Raw genomic sequence first — 22,121 nt, forward strand, 5'->3', positions numbered from 1 at the left:
ATACATGTAATGTTACGTGTATACTTTATGAAAAGTATAACTGAAAATTAATGAAGTTATTATTCAAATGATACAGTTAGACAAAATCACATAGAAATAAAGTAGAGAAAAGAATGAAAATAATGAACACAAATCAGTGAAAAAGATTTCCATAAACAAAATTTATTATCTTAAAGGAATAATAAAACATATCTTGTAGTATGATTGATCAAGAACAAGAAAACACACTATTCAGACAATAGGTATACATTTACAATAGCATAATCACAATAATAATCTCTATATTTCATTCAGTTCCAACAAAATTCTAATAGAGATTCACCATATTTTAAAAACTCATTCTAAAATTAACTTGGAAACATAAAGTTAAAATTTGACAAGATAGAAAGAAAATAGAAGGACATAAGGAAGAAAAGGAGAAAGATATAGAGAAAAAAGAAGGAAAGGAGAAACAAAAAAGCAAAAGAAGAGAAAGAAATACTGATAATCTACCAGATATCTATAATTTCTGTAAAATTATTTTAATCAAAATGTAGTATTAATATAAGGATGGAAAAAACTATTAAGGCTAATATCTGTCCCACGCACACATAGCAGCTTGGTTTATGATGCAGTTTACATTACAAATTAGTTGATATATCAAATAAGACAAATATAAAAAAGTGAATAGTGGCTTCGACCTGGTCCTCAACCTTTTAAACTTTAAGTGAAGGATGAAGAAAAAATGGGGACGAAGAAGTACATAGAGTCTTTATCAAATCTCTTATACACTTCTACTCTTACAAAGGAAAAGAGAAATGGAGCTAGAGATGGCATCAGGTCAATGGAAAACTATTTTTAAAATTTGAGGACCACAAGAAATGATGGTATGTTAAGGGAAAGTGTCCAACGTACAAGAAAGTGTTGATGTAGGAGACAAAATACCTTGTAAGTAAATTCTTGAGTCGGTAAGAGAAGATGCGATCCAGCGCATTATGAAGTGGCAGATTTAGGAGTAGGAAAAATACTGTTATGTAAGGTATGGGAAACGTATGGGAATAAATGAAGTTGGTAGTAGAAAGATAAGGGATTCCTGTCTGGTTGCTGACTCTGTCCTCACCAGCTGGGGAACCTACCTTAGACAAATACCTCTGCTTTCTGATCTCTGTGTCCTTCAAATAGAAATGGAAAAAGATATACATTAACCTCATAGCATTTTGTGATGATCAAAAGAGATGGTGTATATAAGGCACTTAGCATACTGCCTGGTGCATAATTAGTGCTCAATTAAAAATACATTCTTATGTGGCAATATATTCTGAGGAAGGCACCACACAAATCCACTGGAACTTGCTGAAGACTTTAGCAAGTGGATTAGCTGGCTTTTACTTATAAGCAAAAGGTACAATTTTGACAGAGAAGAAGAGAATTTTTAAAGGTTAGAAAATTATGAATATCAAAGCCAAAATCTGAGATCAATTAAAAGTTTGAATTTGGGAATCCCAAGTATTTATATTTCTGACTCTACTTTTCCCTCTCAGCGTCTCTATTCTTTCATATATGAATTAGGAGATTGATAGTACTATCTCACAGGTAGGTTTTGGATTAATGGTTAATAATGTACAACATAGAGAATGATACCTTGCACAGCAATTGTTATTATACAATTTTGCAATTATATATATTTATATAAATATTTCATAATATAATATGTAAATCATAAATAAAATATACTTTTATAAATAATATATATTTAGTGTAAAACACTAGTTGTATAAATTAGCTACATAGATATTACCATATAAATTTTCTCCAACAGTGGAAAAGAATTAAGAATTATAATAATGTTTTTCATTTACTTCTCTTTGACCCTTTTGCAACATGTTGTGTCTTTGAACCCTCACAGTTTAATCCAAGTGAATTAAGATAGTGGTGAAAATTAATTAACATTCAAATTATATAAAATCCTATCTTTTATGCCACCTAATTTTATGATGGATCAAATCAACTCTATTTTATTCTTCTTTGTTTAAACCAAAGTAGCTCAACTACATCACCTTGAGCCTTTATTTAGAAAAGAATGGCAAAACAAAGTTCTCATGAACAAAACTTTTTGGCGTTCAAATGCTTGGAATTACTACACTGTCGGTCTTTTCATTTTCAGATCCTCTGGCAATAGATGCAGCAGAAGGACTCTCCAAAAACCCTCTGTCCTGCTGCTCTTCTGATTTGATTTGCCATTTCAAAGATTTTGAGAAAGCAAAGGATTCTAGGTTTGATATGTGGTTCAATTAACAAAATAGAATCCTCTATCTGATACAAAACACAGAGAAATTCTTGGCCCTGAAAGTACTGATTTTCCCATCATTAAAGCATTTAAGCAGATGCCTCACAGCCACTCCACAAGAATGTGAGAAGTCTCAAGGCTTCCAGCAGGCTGAGCCATTTCTTCTGTGAAATGCTTCCTCCTCATTCCCGCCACATGTTTCTAATGGAGGCTTTCATATTCTTATTTGATGCTGGGTCTCTATATATGGATTAATGGTCTAATAATGAGCAAGTAAGTCAAAAGGGACCATCAGGGAATTTTCCTAGACTTTTCAACCTGAATCTGAGAGAGACACTAGAATTTAGAGTTGAAGATTTGGGACTGCGGAGCCAGGCTCCCTGTGGTTGTATCAGTTCCTCCACTTACGAGTTTGGGGTAACCAGAGAGGTTACTGGACACCTCAGTCTCTTTTTCTTCATTTGTAAAATGGAAGAATAAGAAAACAGCGTTGTCATGAGACTTGCATGAGTTACCACATGTAAAAGACTTCCTATAGTTTTTGGCAGAGTAAACTCTCAATTAAAATTAGATAGCATTAATACATGATTACTATCAATCAACTCTCATTGCTCATAGATTTGTAGGAAGTAGATCTGAGTGGTGAAGAAGGGAGGTCCCTGGTCATTTAAGTCTATTTCTAGTTATTCGTGAAACTGGATTTATTTCTTCCCTTCCAATAAATTCTCTTTTTCCCTATGAAAAAAAAAACAAAAACAAAAAACAAAACTGAATTTCTATCAGTTGTCATAAAACCAAATGATTTGATAATGAACTTTGGATAATATCAGATAGGTGGCAGCTATGGAATTCTACACTTCAGTGATTCTATACCTAATTCAGATTGGCCCTTGCAAAATGCCCTCTGGCCTGGATTTTGCTATTAAATATTGTGCTGCAAGAACTCAATCTCAGTTTATAAAGTAGTAGTCAGCTTTGGACATGTAAATTACTACAGCAGAAGCAGAAGACTCAGTCCTTACTTTCCAAATGAAAATAATAATATTATGAAAAAAAAGTGTTAATACATGGTAGAAAGACACATCCCCCTTAAAAAAAAAAAAAAGGCAAAGCCATTATTTTTTCTTTACCCAGAAAAGCTCATAAATATCTTTATCTACACCGGGTGCGGTGGCTCGCCCCTATAATCCCAGCACTGGGAGGCTGAGGCAGATGGATCACGAGGTCAGGAGACCGAGACCATCCTGGCCAACACGGTGAAACCCCATCTCTACTAAAATACAAAAAGTTAGTCAGGTGTGGTGGTGTGCATCTGTAGTCCCAGCTACTTGGGAGGCTGAGGCAGGGGAATTGCTTGAACCCGGGGGGCGGAAGTTGCAGTGAGCCAAGAATCTGTTCTTTCTCAATCTTTAAATATTATTTTAAATAATATTAGTCTTTTATTTCAATTTGTTTATTTTTTTCTTTCTGGAGAACAGTAACAAAAAATTATTTAAAGTCTATAGGAATAGGAAAGCTGAGCTTATTAATCCTGAAGCAGAGTTTAATAAGTGACCTTTAGTTTATCTGTCCGTAGCTATAGCTATCCATGTATCTATCTGTCTTTATAGAAGGATAGATGGAGAAATCAAGTAGAGTTCCTTGCTCCCAGATTAAATCATTCGGTGTGAATTAAGGTAGATGCCACGTAGTGTAGATGGAAATAGAGTAACCTAGAGAATTTTATGGGCTTCCTTTGGAGGAGATATTTTAGTGTAGGTGTAGGACAAACTTGTTGAAGAATCTGAATGTGGATGGAAAGGAAAGAAATAAAATGCACTCATTGAAAACAGACTTACCTCAAGTTCTTGAAATCTTCTCAGAATTCTACTGTGTTGGCATCTATGTATAATCATCAGTTAAAAATAAAATCTAGACCTTCTCAAATATCCATAAGCCTATAATATGATGAAAATAAGGAAGATTTGAACATATAAGCTGTAAGTACCGATTCTAATTCTACCACAGCTCTTATGTGACCTTAGGCAAATACCTTAACATCTGTAAGTTCAGTTTACTCATCTTTATAAGAGAACAATGCTCGTATCATGGTTTAATTATAGTAGCTAAGTAAGAAGAAAAATAAAAAATGTAAGCCACAAAGTACAAATACAAATAAAAACAACTACTAGACGCTGAGTTTTTCACTTATGGATCCACGTTGTTTATCTTTTTGTCCCCAATACCTAGCATAACATTCTCACTTCCCTATAAGTAAAATCCAAATTTCTTAATATTATCTTTTAAAGATTCATAATGATATAGCCCTTGTTTCTCTCTTACATTATCCCTTGCCACTTTACATTGATGTTCTCCAGTTGTAAAGATTTTGACGTTGTGAGTTCTTGAATTGTTCTAATATCTCCGGGTTTCTGCATGCGCTCTTGTTTGTGTCAGGAACCCTCTCACCTGTTCTTTTCACTATATTCTACTTAACCTTCAGACTCATTCTCTATGTCATTTCTTTCAGGATCCTTCTATGATATTCCAAAGACAGATTTGATGCCTCTCCTGTATGTTTGTGTGACACCTTGTCTGTACTTGCTAATATAGCACTCAGCAGAGGGTATTAAAATTACTTATTTCCCATTAATTTACAAACTCTTTGAGACGAAGGCTCTGTCTTGTTTACCTTTCCATTCTCAGAGGATATCAAATAGTCACAAAACAGGTGCTTAGATATTTACAGAATCAATCCTAATATGTTGTAACTTAGAACATCAAAAATGGAAGAATTTCTTATTTTATCTTATAGAGATCAGGTATTATTTAGGAACAAGTTCTTGAAAAGAATAAGTAATTGGAAGATATTTAATCTTCTTAAAAGATTGAATATGAGGAGAGATGGATATTTTAAAATATGATTTCTTGCCAAATTTATGAAGACATTTGTAATATGATATAAAATTTAAAGTTTCTACTGAAAGGCAAAAATACAGCACTTATCAGAAATCTCTGAGAGTGTAAGACAGTTCCTTCTGGATAAATCTTCAAAGTCACTACTTGAGAACTGGTTGCAGTTTTCTTTGATCTCTTTTTTCCCATTTAGGGGATAGAAAAGGCACAAATGGAATTTGTGGGCAAGATTCATTTGCAGAGAATGGACTGTGAAGTCTCTTGCTGAGTCGCTGTCTGTCACACACACAGACACACACATACACACACACGCGCAAACCTAAAACCAAGGAGGCATGGGAGCTCAACTTCCTTTAGTTTCAACCCCTCAAACCTAAAGTTGAGGGTCTTTAGTAGGACCACTCATAGAATTTAATATGTGTAACCTCAAGTTTGGAAGGTCTGATTCACATGTTGGAGATCTAGCAGGCAAGAGAGATGGCTTGGCAGGCTGTTTAGTGAAGAAGTGAGTTGGGATGATAGTCCTGCACTCCCAGAGTTTGTCAAGCCAAACGATGTGTGAACAATTCCCATGGACCATATGTGGGCCATGTCCAATGTGTGAGCGTTTCCCATGGACTAGAGGTAGGCCATGCAGCAAAGAGAGCCAGTGTCCAGACTTGTCTTGGCTTCAAGAGGACTGCATGAAGGTCAAGAGGACACCAGCAGAGAGAGGTCTCTACAAATGGGATTTTCAAAGGCAGTCAACATCCAGAGCAAAACACATTGTCCTCACCCCAGGACTCAGGAGGAGGCTCCAAACAACTCACAGCAGTGTCGCTACTCAATATCTGCCAGGCCCAAAGTGCATAAAGCCATTTTATGAGATTGCCAAGCCAGCCAAGTATCTGGTAGCTTTGCTCTTCTTGCCCCTAGACTTCAACCCTCACTTCACGATGAGATAGGAGAGAAGAAAGAAAAAGTAAAAAGCCAACTACTAAATTCTCCTCTCCAAAGACAAGTGCTCTGCATATGCCTTAAAAGCCAACATGAACATATTTTATAAAGCAATATTGAGGCAATGCCTTCCAGAAAGAGCATAGCTGGTTTAAAATATGGGAAAGGGATTTATGGGAAAAATAAAACTCACAAAATGAAACTAATTTATTGATTGATTGACTTTTACATATATTTAGAGTCAGGGTCTCACTATGTCCAGGTTGGAGTGCAGTGGTCATTCACAGGTGTGATTACCATGCACTCTGGCCTCAAACTCCTGGCCTCAAGCAATCCTCCTGCCTCAGCCTGCTTAGCAGCTGGGACTACATACATGTGTCACCACATCTGGCCTAGAACTAACTTTAAAATGTTTTTAAAACTTTTTTTGTAATTTAGCTGTTTTAAACCAAGTTACAGCCTAAAGACAGTGAGGAAGTCTTCTGTCATAATTTCAGTTTGTATAAATATCTCAGAATATAGATATGGAACACTAAGCTCCATTGCACCTCTGCTGCAATAATCATAAGGGAAATGGTGTGAGCACCATATGGCAATCCTAGATTATCTTCCCATCCCAAAGGGAGTTAGAGAATCTAAACACTAGTCAGCAGCAACACAATAAAGTATTCAAATTAAATCATTTTTATTTAACTCATTTATCAGTGAGTTGAATATTCTTTCTTTCTTGCAATAGATAGTAGGGCAAATAAAAAGCTCCCCCAAGAAACCTCTTAAGATATTCTAGATGGAAGACAAATATGAACAAGAGGTTGATGACTAAGGGAGAGTAGCTTGGTGAAAGTAGAGGAATAGGAGTTGGTGAAGGAAGTCAAGCACAATGGCTCACGCCTGCAATCCCAGCAACTCAGGAGGCTGAGACAGGAGAATCACTTGAGGCTGGGAGTTTGAGACAAGCCTGAGCAACAGAGCGAGACCCTGCCTCTTAAAGAAAATAAAAAATAAAAAAAACATGAATTGATGAGGGAAAAATATGGCCAGAGTTGGAGCAAACTAGACTTGCATTATCATGTCATGGAATGTTGCAACTGGAAAGAAACCAACCACTTATTTTACAGATCAAGAAACTAGAGCCCAATAAATTAATTTACTCATGATCAAATAGTACGTGGCAACACTGGGCCTCAAATCTAGGTCTTTGGACTGTAAATACTGAAGTTATTTCTCTGAGCTTGCCTCCTAAGCAATCATCAGCATGGTGTGCTTAGAGAACATCAGCATTGTTCTTAAAGAAGAATAAACCATGAAGGGAAGGGTCCAAAAGGCCATGGCAGTAGAAAGATCAATACTCATGAATAAATAGAAGCAAAATGTTTCCACTGAGAAGGATCTCATGTCTTGAGGTCTTAAATTTCATGAGTATGGGTCTAAGGAAAGAAGCAATAAAGGAATATAATCCCTTCACACATGGTTCAAGAAGGCTTTATGAGGGCATGGGGGATTTGAGGCTGAGAGAAAGCCTATTCAAAGTTCTGAGCTATGTTGAAAGAGGAAATGCTCTAAATATAAATATTTACTATAATTTCTGGGGTGTTTTTTCCCCATATAGAATCTAGGACCTGTGGTTTATTAGCTTGATTTTCATGATGAGAATGAAAAAGAAATTACTTTTTCTTCTTCTTTGTGAGGTGTTTGCTGTATGGGGAAAGACATCCTAATCCCTTCTTTACTCACTTTGCCTGGCTCTCTATTTCTATTCATTTTGCTTGAAGAGATCATTAAACTCAGCTGTGCTCAGCAGTGATAATGGAAATAGATGGAGAGAGATTTGATGGATATGACAACAGAGAAAGGTTTCACACCCAGGATTTTATGCTGAGGAGTTAGGAGGTAAAAGACCTCCTGACTGAGGCAAGATGATTTCAAGAGGCACTCTCCTCTCTGGGAGGGCTTCGGAGCCAGACTCCTCCTCCCGCCCTGGCTTTGTCTTCCAGAGATTAACACAGGAATTCTCTCTGACAGTGGCATGTCACTTGTATGACTAGCTGAGCCTGAGGTTTTAAGAGCCTCTTTCTATATAATCTTTGGAAAAATAAAAAAACACACACAATCTAAAAGATAGGACTGGTCCTGCTAGGTTAATACTATAGGAACATGAGCTGGGAGAAAAGATAAATTGAATACGGTAGAAAAATGCAAGTGAAATGACTTGATTGTTTACTGTGGTGGATTTCTGTTGCTCTGCTTAAAGTGGCTGGCATAGCATCGGGAAAGAGTTTAAACCACCAAGAAATGCAGGGAGTCACCTATGGAATCTCAGCCTGATGCAAGTTATATCAGCACTTCTCAGGGAGAAAATGGCACTCTTGGATGGAAGAAATTGCAATGGAATCAATAAAATATTCCACTCAACTGGGTGATGTTGAGTTAGCTTCCCAATATCTCAAGGCTGCAGGTGAAATGTCACAGTCCAGTTTTAAAAGAGATCAAGCAAGAGACAAAAGTCCTGCTCATCATGTGGATGTTTCTGTGTGAATGTGCATGGAAAATGAAATACAAATATACCTTACATTTAAATAGTCAAGAATCATCATTAAATAAACACCTTTCATGTGTCTATGATTGTCCCAGGCATCAAATACAATGTATGAGCAAAGATCTCCAGTTTTTAAGACATGATCAGGACCCAATTTCTGCTAAATCCCAAAGAACACTAGAAACCCAGTGTAGACTATCATTACTAACTAACCTGGCTTGACTTAACAGGTGAAATCTATTTGCCCTCCTGCTCTTAACCATGTTCATATATTACAGGCAATAATCTTAAACTTTATTTCAAGGCAGAAAGGATGTGAAATCATTTTAGGTGATGCATAATAACAACATAAGCACTGGATGGAGACCTAAGTGGTTTAAGTCCAACTTCTGCCTATAAGATCTTGGGTAAATCAGGGTCTCTTTAGTTGTCTCTAAACGAAAAGTTACTGATGCTTGTTCTGGCTACTTCACGGTATTTTTAGGAAGGTTCTGGAAGCAATATGCCAGCTAGATTGCATGGGAGGCTGGGGATCTTGCTAGGCGACTCCAGAAGTGACAGGGCATATGGTGACAAGGGCCTGGGTCAGGGCCAGAAAAATGTGACCAGAAAAGAGCATTATAGTCAGATTACCTTTTCAAAATTTTCACTTTTAACTATGAAACAATTAAAAGATATGGAAAAGAATAATATTTTACCATCCATTTGATAAGAAAGAAGATTTTAAGTGTCCTTACTACACTCACCTCACCTCAACTCACATACATGGTAGCTCTGGATGGCAATGTATATGTTCATTAATTTAATGTGGTAATCATTACACAATGTGTAGGTGTATGAAATCATCATACTGTATACCATGAATATGTATAATTTGTATTTGCCAGTTGTGCCTCAATAAAGCTAGAAAAAAAAAAAGAAAATATTTCTAGGGAAGACACTAAAACAAGGTTAGGAGAAAAAATAAAAAATAAAAGTATGAAGGAATTAGGGGGAAATGTTAGCTAAAAACTTCAGCAATTAATAATTGTTCACTGTATTATTCTTTTTTTTTCTTTTTTTTTTTTTTTTTTTGAGACGGAATCTCACTCTGTTGCCAGGTTGGAGTGCAGTGGTGATCTCGGCTCACTGCAAACTCTGCCTCTCAGGTTCAAGCAAATCTCCTGCCTCAGCCTCCCAAGTAGCTGGGACTACAGGTGTGCACCACCACACCCAGCTAATTTTTGTATTTCTAGTAGAGATGGGATTTCACCCTGTTTGCCAGGATGGTCTCAATCTCCTGACTTTGTACAAATAGTTATGTCTAGCTACCATCAATAAACAAAAAATTAGAGTATTTCTTGCCAAGGATATTTGGCACATAAGTAAATATTATATCTATGTTGTAATGTTATTTTGAATTCTGTATTCTCAAAGATGTCATTTAATTGTGTATTATTGTATATTAAAATAACTGTTCCTGTGAAAAAAAGTAAAGAATAAAAACAAAATGTGTGTGTCCGTCAACAAAAAAAAAGTTTTAAAACTGTGACACGTTTGCATAAGAGCTCATGTAGAAAGGAAGAGAAAGAAGGAAGGTAAGGAGGGAAGGAGAGAGAAAGGGAGGAAAAATGGAAAATTTCATATATACAAAAAAATTCACCCTCACCATTACTCCTCATTTCTAATCCAGGCATTAGCATTTTCCTCGCCTTGATTTGTAGTATTTTCTGTATTTTTTCTCTTACTAAATACATTCTTGGATAAGAGTACCTTGTTATTGGATAAGAACATTGTATTAGTTAGGGTTCTCTAGAGGGATAGGACTAATAGGATAGATGAACATATGAAAGAAAGTTTATTAAGGAGTATTGACTCACATGATCACAGGGCAAAGTCCCACAGTAGACCTTCTGCAAGCTGAGGAGCAAGGAAGCCAGTTCGAGTCTCAAAACCCTAAAAGTAGGGAAGCTGAGAGTGTAGCCTTCAGTCTGTGGCAGAAGGCTCGAGAGCTCCTGGCAAATCACTGGTGTTAAGTTCAAGATTTCGACGTTGAAGAACTTGGAGTCTGATGTTCAAGGGCAGGAAGCATCCAGCATGGGAGAAAGATGAAGGCCGGCCAGGTGCGGTGGCTCAGGCCTGTAATTCCAGCTCTTTGGGAGGTCAAGGTAGGTGGATCAGGAGTTCAAGATCAGCCTGACCAACATGGTGAAACACCATCTCTACTAAAAACACACACACACACACACAAAATTAGCCAGGCACTGTGGCATGTGCCTGTAATTCCAGCTACTCGGGAGACTGAGGCAGGAGAATTGCTTGAACCCAGGAGGCAGAGATTGCAGTGAGCTGAGATCATGCCACTGCACTCCAGCCTGGGCAACAGAGCAAGACTCCATCTCAAAAAAATTAAAAAATTAAAAAAAAAAAAGATGAAGGTGAGAAGACTCAGCCAGTCTAGTCTTTCCACATTCTTCTGCCTGCTTTTATCCTCGCTGCACTGGCCGCTGATATAGGGTGCCCACCCACATTGAGGGTGGGTCTGCCTCTCCCAGTCCATTGACTCAAATGTTTAGCAACACACTCACAGACACACCCAGGAACAATACTTTGCATCCTTCAATTCAATCAAGTTGACGCTCACTATTAACCATCAGAAATACTTCTTATTGTTTAAATTCTACTGAAATGCTATCATACTCTCCTTATCTTTTTGTGGCTTCCTTATTCAGACAATATTATGTTTTTAGATTTTTCATGTGTGCATACATGAATGCATCAATGCATGTAAATATCATATTCATTTTAAAATGCTATTTAGTGCTTCATTGTATGAACATAGCATTCCCCTTCTGTGGGACAATTAGGTTGTTTCATATTTTCTCTGTTATCAACAGTGCCATGGTAAGAATTCTTCTACATGGAAATCTTAAAAGGCAAACCGTTCAGTGGGGTGGAAAGTTTATGTAGTATTGCTGGCTAGAAAGAGCATGCCCTTCTAATTGTACCAACCAACATATCACCAATAATGAATGTGTTTGTTTCCTCCCACATCTTTGCAAACACTGGCCTTATAAGATATACTGAAGTTGGTCAATCTATAACATGATGTCTTATTGTTACTGGAATTTTCATTACCCTCATTATTAGTGTGATCAAGAATTTCTTTAATTTAAGTGTAGAGATTTCTGGTTCCTTCCCTGGGAATCAGATGTTTATAATCTTTGTCCATTTATGCATTCAGCTATTTTATTTTCATAGTATGTGAGTTCTTGATCTATTTCAGATAGTAATCCTTGTTGGGTTTTTCCGTTCTCAGTTTTTTCATTGACTCAATTTTATTGCATTGCGGTTAGAGAAAGTATTAAGTATTAATATTTGATTGACTCTGGTTCTTTCGCATTTAGTTAGTTCTGTTTTGTGCTTGTTACGTTGTCAATTTTTGCAAAAGTCCCATTTGTTCTTGAAAAGAATGTGTGTTCAGTAACATTGAGTGTAATGTTCTGTAAATGTTTATCAGAGCAAGATTTTAATGTGCTATTCAAATCACTTACAACCTTAATAATTTGCTCAATTTTTATTAAGCGCAGTATTTAAAATTTTGAAGATATACTTGTTAATTAGTCAACTTTTCATTAAAATTCTGTCAATTTTTGTTTGGCACATGTTGAAGCTACAGTGTTCCCTGTTGATAATGATTTAGGTTGCTTCTAAAATTTTTCCATTATAAAGCATGATCTTGTATCTAAATTCTCAAACACACATATATGTATCTCAGTAAGATAAAATCCAGGAAGGAACTAGACCAAAGCATATGGACATTTTTAGTAATCAGAGAGATTTTACCATGTGACCCCTTCTACAGTTTAAACCAAAGAAATTGATTGGAGAAAAACTGCCTGGTTAAAGCTGAATGTATTTGGAATACTAATAATGATGATCTTTGGAGAATAAGAATTCTAGCCAAACTTGGTGAAATCTTTAAAAAGTTTCACCATCAACTTTTCCAACTCCAATTCTTTCTCTGCACCCTGATAAGGTGACTGCCTTCACTGGAGAATCCTAAAATAGATCCATTTCCATTTTCAGAAAACTTTGATTTCATTCTAATAGATATATACTTTTTTCACTTGTTCCTTTGGCATTCATGGGTGTCAGTGTAATATACCTGGATAAAAAGACTAAAAAGTCACATCTGCTATCTTACAGATCAGAGTGTACTTCTCAAAATGAGAACATTAGAGATAAATGGCCCCTCTTTTACCAGTCACTGTGAAAATCACATAACAAAAAGGATCCCGGAGTCTTTGAAGAATATCCTTGATAAATTTTTGCAAGTTCCAATTTTCATCTTCTTGAGAAATATTACCATGTGTCCTCTGAATCACCAGACTAAGTTGCTACCAGTAAGTTCAAGCAGCCGTTTTATCTATTTGTGGCCAAAGGTTAAAATGCAGGCATCCAAAATGTGCAAAATGACTGCACTTTTCTTCTGTGGACTTTCAGCTGAATGTTTCTTTTTAAAACAGGATGCAAAGGTGTCTAGAAAATATCATTGGTACATTAGTACATGGTGCTCAGCCAGAAGAAAAATTGTGTCTTCTGGGGGAGGTTTCCATGGGCTGAAGGGAAGAAGAAGCAAGTAGACTTACCGGCATTAAAATCCTTTCTCAAGACTTAAAACCCTGTGTTCTTGAGCAATTTATTTAATTGCTCTGTGCTTTAGTTTCCTCACCTATAAAATGGGGATAATAGGCTTCCCTCAAAGGTCAGAATGTGATATAAAGCGCCTTGAAGAGTGCCTGGCTCATATTATACAAAGGTTCAGTGAATTTTGTTTTGGTGCTGTTGGTAGTGGAGTCTCAACAATAGTGGTGGTGGTAATATATGATTGTGATCTACCATCTCATAACATTGGTTAATATTGATACATAATAAATGTACGTATTTTCAGGGTACATGTGATATTTTTATACATTCATATAATGAGCAAGGATCTAATCAGATTACTTGGGATAGTCATCACCTTAGATATTTATCTTTTCTTATGCTAGTAACATTTCCATTATTCTCTTCTAGCTACTGTGAAATTTACAGTGGATTACTGTTAACTATAACCATGCTACTGATCTATCTATTAAACACTAGGTCTTATTTCTTCCATCTAACTATCTCTTTTTACCCATTGATCAATCTCTCTTAATGCTGCATCCCTCCCCCAACCCACTTCTAGGCTTTTAGTAATCGCTTTGCTTTCTATCTTCATGAGACTCAGTTTTTTAGCTCCCACTTATAAGAAAGAACATGTGATAGTTGTCTTTCTGTGCTTGGCTTATTTCATTTAACACAGTGACCTTCAGTTCTGTCCATGTTGCTACAAAAAATAGGATTTTATTCTTTTGTGGTTGAATAATACCCTAGTGTGCCTACATACCACATTTTCTTGTCCATTCATCCATTACTGGGTACCTAGGTTTATTCTATATTTTGGCCATTATGAATAGCGCTGCAATAAACATAGGACTGCAGATATCTCTTTGACATATTGATTTGCCTTCTTTTGGATAGACAAACAGTAGAGGGATTTCTGGATCATATGGTAGTTTTATTTTTATTTTTTGGAGGTACCTCCGTACTATTTTTCATAGTGGCCGTACTAGTTTATGTTCCTACCAGCAGCGTACAAGGGTTCGCCTTTCTCTACATTCTTGCCAGCATTCATTATTCTCTGTCATTTTGATAAAAGCCATTTTAACTGGGGTGAGATGATATCTCATTGTGGTTTTGATTTGTATTTCTCTGATGATTAGTGATGTTGAGGATATTTTCATATACCTATTGGTTCACAGATGATATGATATTTAGACAAATCTAAAAACTCCACAAAAAAACTGTCAGAACCGATAACTTCAGTAAAGTTTTAGGATACAAAATCAACGAACAAAAATCAGTAGCATTTATACAGGCCAACAGTGAACAATCAAAAAAAAAGATAGAAGGTAATCCTATTTACAATGGCTACAAAATATATAAAATACCTAGAATTAATTTAACGAAATAAGTGAGAGATTTATATAAAGAGAACTGTGAAACACTGATGATAAAAATTGAAGAGGACACACAAAAAAATTGGAAAGATATTTCCAGCTCATAGACTGGAGAAATAAATATTATTAAAACGTCAATACTATTCATTCGTAAGACAGACAGAGAAAGCATTACTGTGCTTTTTCGAAAAAAGTAGGCAGTGAGATCCAGAAACATTACATAGGTCTTGGCAGAAGACCTAAAAACTTTAACCCAGGTATGCTAACACCTAAGACAGAACTAAGACAGAGTTAAACTATACAAAGGTCACTCAATTTGATGGCTCACACTTGATAAGGTTTCTGTCTTACTAGTACAGGTATGATTCTAATGGCAAGAGAAATGAAAAATTCTGATGATTCTTAATGACATAAAGAAAAATACACACAAATACAGATGTTCGCACACAGCCTCAAAGTTCACACTGGTAAAATGAAGATAATACCTTTTCACGTGCTTATTGTAAAAATCTATGTAAGCGTACAGAATACCTAGCACAGGACCACGCATGGTAGCCATCAGTTTTAATGACAGCATTAGCAGAAGCAGTAGTGGTAGCAGCCACAGGTGCATAGTGATGGAACCCAGAAGTACAGGCATGTAAGTGGGAAGCTATGGAGGGGTTTGCAGCCAAGGGGCAGCAAACTTTGCACCTGCCATGGAGGTGAAACCACAGTCCAGCACAGTCCTCACTGGATGCCCTCTGAATATCTCCCAAATTTATTTTCTTCTCTAAATTCTTTTTTTGAAAACCTGGCTCTAAGCCATCTGCTTCTTGAAGTCTCCAGGATGAATGACAGTTATTTTTAACTCCATTTATATTTTCACAAGAATAATCTGTCTTGTTCATGACCAGGTGTTGGATAAGCAGAGGTGAACGATAGAGCCCCATGGCCTTGCTTCCCTCAAGTGGTTTATAATCCAGTAATCTTGAGAGCTGCGGATTCCCGTGTCAACCTGGAACTCCTGTACTCCTCTTTGACTCCAGCTAATTTCAACCTATATTTTAAGGATCATTTTAAGAATAGATTCTTCCACAAAACTTTTCTTAATGTCTTACTCCTTCTCTCCTGCTCTGAGTGAGGTGCTATGATGGTTGCATTTATGTGTCAATCAAACTTGGCTATTGTTCCCAAGTATTTAATGAAACACTGTCCTAGGTGTTGCTGTGAGGTATTTTGTAGGCGTAACTAAAGTTTGCTACAGACCTTAGGTAAGGAAGATTACCCTAGATATTCTAGGTGGCCTAACTCAATCAGCTGAAAGCCTGAAGAGCTTCCCTGACGAAAAATAAATTGTATTTGAAGACAGCAGTTCTTGCCTAAGAATCCCAGCCAGCCCTTCCTGATAGCCTGTTTTATGGATTTCAGGTTTGCCTAGCTAGGCCCCAGAATTGCACAAGCCAATTCCTTATAATAAACAAATCAATACTTATACACACATACTCAGATACATACATACATCAAGGAATCAATGAATGCATCAATGAGTGTATCAATCAGTGAATATTCTGCTTCTTTGGTTGAACCCCGACTGACACAGCTGTCTCTAGGTTGTTTCTATCATGGTATTTATTATTCTCTAATTGCAATTTTCTCTGTTATAATTACCCTTTGAACACCTAATAGATAAACTCTCCTTGATAAGAGAATATCTGTTACATAGAAAACACTCAAGTTTGCCTCATTTAATTAGTTAATTGTTACAAGTAGATGTTCTCTAATGATTAAGCCTACAAGTATTAGAGTCAGGTACCTAATTTGGGTTCTGTCTCTCACTAACAGTGGAGCCCTGGGCAATTTTCTTGCTTTTAAGTTTTAGCCACTTTTTTTTTTTTGTTTTGTTTTTTGAGACGGAGTCTCGCTCTGTCTCCCAGGCTGGAGTGCAGTGGCCAGATCTCAGCTCACTGCAAGCTCCGCCTCCTGGGTTCACGCCATTCTCCTGCCTCAGCCTCCCCAGTGGCTGGGACTACAGGCGCCCGCCACCTCACCCGGCTAGTTTTTTGTATTTTTAGTAGAGACGGGGTTTCACCGGGTTAGCCAGGATGGTCTCGATCTCCTGACCTCGTGATCCGCCCGTCTCGGCCTCCCAAAGTGCTGGGATTACAGGCTTGAGCCACCGCGCCCGGCAAGCCACCCTTTCTGGAAAAAAAAAAAAAGAAAAAAAGAAAAACAGTAATAGTACCTACCACATAGAATTGTTTTGGGAGATCAGGGAGTAAGTGTATAAAAATACCTTAGCATATGAATGAGCACATATTAAGAATGTAATAAATATTTATATTCTTGTTTTCATTTGAAGTGACTCTGGGTAGCCTTCCCTTGAGAAATATCTAATTAAATATCCAAAAAACAATTAGACTTCATGCCTTTGCTCATCCTGCTGCTGGGATATCTCAGAGAGTAGCAGCTTAGTTTGGCTGTGGTGCCTGCCAACCTACACCTCTACAATGAACAGCTGATGACTAGCGAGGTTCTCATCCCTCCTGCAGGACTCATATACACATGCATTAGGGAACGCGATGAAATCTCAACTCAGTAACTTCTAATTTTCATAAAAATGCTAAATCCATACCAGAATATGCAATACTTCCTCACTCAGCTCATCCCTGAGAAAGTCAGGGATGAGAAAACGCCACCACCAAGGGCATCCATATCTGTGTGGCCCTATCCCTTACAATGCACTTTGATATAAATTGTCTTATCTGATCCTTGTGGTAATCCTATAACACATGTAGGGCATTTTCAGGCTCCCCCTGGGCAGTTGATGAAACAAATTATTTGTACAACGGTATACATCATTTGTGTAAAGGAATTTAGAATCTACATATCCTGGATGAGAGGCCAGGGCACCCCCCTCCCCCACCACTTATAGACTTTGTTTGCTGATGTCTCTCACCCTTGTCACTCAGATCTTAAATAAGTGTTATTTTTTCCTGGGAGCCCAGAAATGCAGAGGTGAAATATTTCCTTTTCTCTTCAAGTCCCAATTCCAACATTATGAGTTACACACCCTTGTACAACTCACTTAACCTTTTTGAGCCTCAGTTGCTTTAACCGTAAGGTTGTCAATAATAATAGCTCCATCAGAGGATTGTGAAGATTGCAAGTAATAATATAGGGATTGACTCATAGAACTCTTCCTGAAACTGTTAGCTACATTCCCTTTCTTTCAAGAGGCACCATTGTGTCATGTAAAAAGAATGGACTAATCCAAATGATTATTCCCCAACCAAGTCCAATAGGCTGATATATCAAGCAAAAGAAGCCAAACTGAGAATGGAGAAGGATTGTGTCAACCTTCCATATTCTTGCTGTAAAATGTCTTGGTCACTGAGGATTTTTCGCTTCACCAACATTTTCAATGCTCATTAAGGAAAGCATAGTACACCTTTAGTTGTTCTTTCATCAACATTAGCTATCAAAAATATAAGAGATTTTTAAAATAGATCAAAATCAAAATATCAAAAACATAAGAGTTTTAAAATAACAGTAAAAATCTTAAAATTCACAAGTGTTATATATTTTCTACATCTCCTAAATTAGAATCATTTTTCTCAAAGGACGGATGCCCTGATATATTATAGAAGCATAAAGACAGATAAGGTTATATTTCACCCTTTCCTGATTAAAAATGTAACCAACATTGCCACTTGCTGAATTCACTTCTCCATCTTACATCCAGCTTAAAATCTGAGCACTAAATGAGGCAATAAAAAATGATTTAAAATATGGGTTGATGGTATTTATTTCCCAGCACCAATAGCATAGTTTATGTCTTTCAGCTGGTGTCACATATCAAAAATTTTGACAATATTCTTAAGGCCCTAAAATATCCTCATAAGATAGAACACTGAGCACTTTTGTTGGTCATTATCTTTGAGACACTTTGATATTGTCCCAATAAGGTATGGTTGACATGCAAAAATCTGTATGAATTTAATATATATAACTTTAGGAGGCTGGAGAGAAGTAAATACCATGAAATTATCATTACAATCTATGCCTTAAACCTATCCATCTCCTCCAAGTTTCCTCCTGCACTCTCCATGTATTGCCATCGTGTGTGCGTGTGTGATAACACTTACAAGCTCTACCTTCCTAGGAAATTTTTAAGTATACGATACAATATTGCTAACTATAGGCACCATGCTGTGCAGTAGATCACTAGGACTTCTTCATCTTGCATAACTGAAACTTTATATTCTTTGATCCACACCTCCCACCAGCTCCTGGCAACCAACATTCTATTCTCTGTTTCTATACCTTTGATTATTTGAGATTCCTCTAAAAGAGAGATGATGTTAATTTGTTCTTTTGCATATGGCTAATCTCATGTAACATAATGACGTCCAGTTCTATCCATGTTACTGCAAATGACAGGATTTCATTATTTTGTTATGGCTGAAGAGTATTCCATTGTGTGTATATATACTGTATTTTCTGTATCTATTCATCTGTTGATGGATATTCAGGTTGATTCAATGTCTTGGCTTTTGTGAATAATTCTAAGGTTAACACAGCAGTGCAGATATCTCTTTGACATTGCCCCGTTTTGAAAAGAATAGAGCAGCCGGGCACGGTGGCTCAAGCCTGTAATCCCAGCACTTTGGGAGGCCGAGACGGGCGGATCACGAGGTCAGGAGATCGAGACCATCCTGGCTAACACGGTGAAACCCCGTCTCTACTAAAAAATACAAAAAGAAATCAGCCGGGCGAGGTGGCAGGCTCCTGTAGTCCCAGCTACTCCGGAGGCTGAGGCCGGAGAATGGCGTGAACCCGGGAGGCGGAGCTTGCAGTGAGCTGAGATCCGGTCACTGTACTCCAGCCTGGGCGACAGAGCGAGACTGCGTCTCAAAAAAAAATAAATAAATAAATAAAAGAAAAGAAAAGAGCATGAAAGAGCTCCAGGCAGAGCTTGTTATGTCTCAGCTACAAAAAGGGAAGTTACAACCTTACATTAAAGTTCTCATCTCTGCTTACTTCTGTGATACAGGAAGCCCCTACTTCCCATCCTTCAGTTCTTTATCGTCATCACCTTCATCCGAATTTCCACACTTGATCTGTGCATTCGACTCATTGACCTATTCTCACCCACTTGCCACACCCTTCCACTCTGCCCTCTAAAATGTAGAGACTTATAAACAAAACTGCTCAAAGTTCTAAATTTTTTTGAAGTTTTCATTGACTTTTTTTCTACTGGACTGAATACGGGCCATCTGTGAAGATACCACTTCTCCCGAGCCCTCTGAAGTGGAGGGTGACTGTTTTGCACTCATACCCCAATACCTGAGGGCTAAGAAAGAGGCAGAGTTATCCTTTGCCTCCCTTTCACTTCCAAGCTATTTACTGTCCTTTGCCCACACAAAAAAATTTGAATCTTAGAGTTTGAAGTTTATGTCATTGTCTATAACAAGCACTACCCGCTTCCTTGTTTATGTCATTTTCTAACTTCCCATGTATCTTTCTTAGTTTAAAAAGATATTAAGATGTTCACGATAGCTGTCTCTACCTTTTACCTGATCACCTTTCTTGATGACCCTTGAGATACACTTCGATACTTCAGCCATGACTCAGATCTCTCTTTTTCTTAACTTTCTCATTGACAATTGTATTTTCCTCCAGCCTGGTTCAGCTTCCAACTAGTATAAAGATTATCATTCCCAAAATTTGCACCATATCCAAACTATCAATTTTAAGCATTCTCTCTGAGATCCACATCTCCTATCATTCTAGCTTACTGATTCTAGAAACTCCACTCAAAAAAAACTTTGTCTTTTCCTATATTTCCCAATCAATGATTCTAATTTGGGGGTAAGGTACAATTACATAACTTACAATGTAAAGATCTTAATGTTTAGTTCAACAAGTTCGAGAAAATGAATATTTTCTTTTTCGATTTGGTCATCACTTTTTCTGATTTTTAATTAATTTTAATTTAATTTAATCTCTGGTGTTGTTTTCTTATACTAAAGTTCATGTTATATTCTTGACATGTTGCTGTTTTTCTTTTGTATAGTTTTTTAATTTACCTGGAACTCATTTTTGTTTCATAGCATAAATCATTAAAGAAAAATAAAAGTGCTATCACTTACTCTATGGTACTATCACTGTCCTTTTTTATTATGGTAAAATATATGTTATATGTATTTTTCCATTTTAATCATTTTTTAAATGTATAGTTCAATGGCATTAGGTACATTTATATTGTACAACTATCACCACCATCTATCTTTGGAACTTTTTCATCTTCCCAAACTGAAACTCTGTACTCATTAAATAACTCCTCATTACAGCTCTCTTTAGCCTCTGGAAGTCACCATTCTACTTTCTGTATCGATGTCTTTTATTACACCTGGTATCCCATGTAAGAGAATAATATGATATCTTCTGTCTGGTTTGTTTCACTTAGCATAATGTCTTCAATGTTCCTCCTTGTTGCAGCATGTGTCAGAATTTCCTTCCTTTCAAAAGCTGAATAATATTCAGTTGTATGCGTCTGCCATGTTTTATGCATTCACCTGTTGATGGGCAATTAGGTTGTTTCCACCTTTGGGCTATTGTAAATAATGTTTCTATGAAAATTGGTGTACAAATATACACTGTCTTTAAGTGTTAATATATGTATATGCATATATTCTAGATGTTTAATTCCATTTCATTGACATTAAAATTAATACCTTTAACATCATTTTATAATTCTTAAAATAGGCTTTTATATCTAATAAAGTTCTTTCACCTGCTTTTCTTCAACAATTTTAAAAATTAGACTTTTTAAATTTATATCTGAATTTTACTATTATAGGGTCTCTCTTGAAAAATATTGGATGCTTTAATATTCACTGAGATTATATTTATCCATTAATCTGAGAGGAATTGATATATTTAAATTGAGCCTCCAAATCTATGAACATGGTATATCTGTCAGTTTTTTTAGTTATTCTATATATCTCTAATAAGGTTCTGTAATGTTCACTGTAGAAGTTTTGCATATTGTTCCACTTATTTCTAGGTGCTTGACATTGTTGATGCAATTGTTAAGAAATATTTTTAATTTTTTTCTACCCATTATTTTGTTGTTGTATTGAAATCCAGTAGATTTTTGCATATTGTTTTGGTATGTAGCTGTACTGCTAAGCTCTACTAGAATAATTTGTCTGTGAATTCTATTGTATTTTCTGTATTAACAATATGTCACATGGAAATAATGAGAATTTTGTGTCTTCCTTTCCTAGTCTCTTACATTCTGTTTTGATTTCTTGCCTTACTGAAATGACTCACATCTCTAGGTCAATTTTAACTATTTATTCTCAAAGGGAAAGATTCTACTATTTTAGAATTATTATGTACATTTTAGGCTTTCTGAATATATCCTTTCTCAGTTTAAGAATTTTCCTTCTTTTGACTAAAACTTTTAAACCTG

This window comes from Piliocolobus tephrosceles, chromosome 3 (assembly GCF_002776525.5).
Source record: "Piliocolobus tephrosceles isolate RC106 chromosome 3, ASM277652v3, whole genome shotgun sequence".
NCBI lineage: Eukaryota > Metazoa > Chordata > Mammalia > Primates > Cercopithecidae > Piliocolobus > Piliocolobus tephrosceles.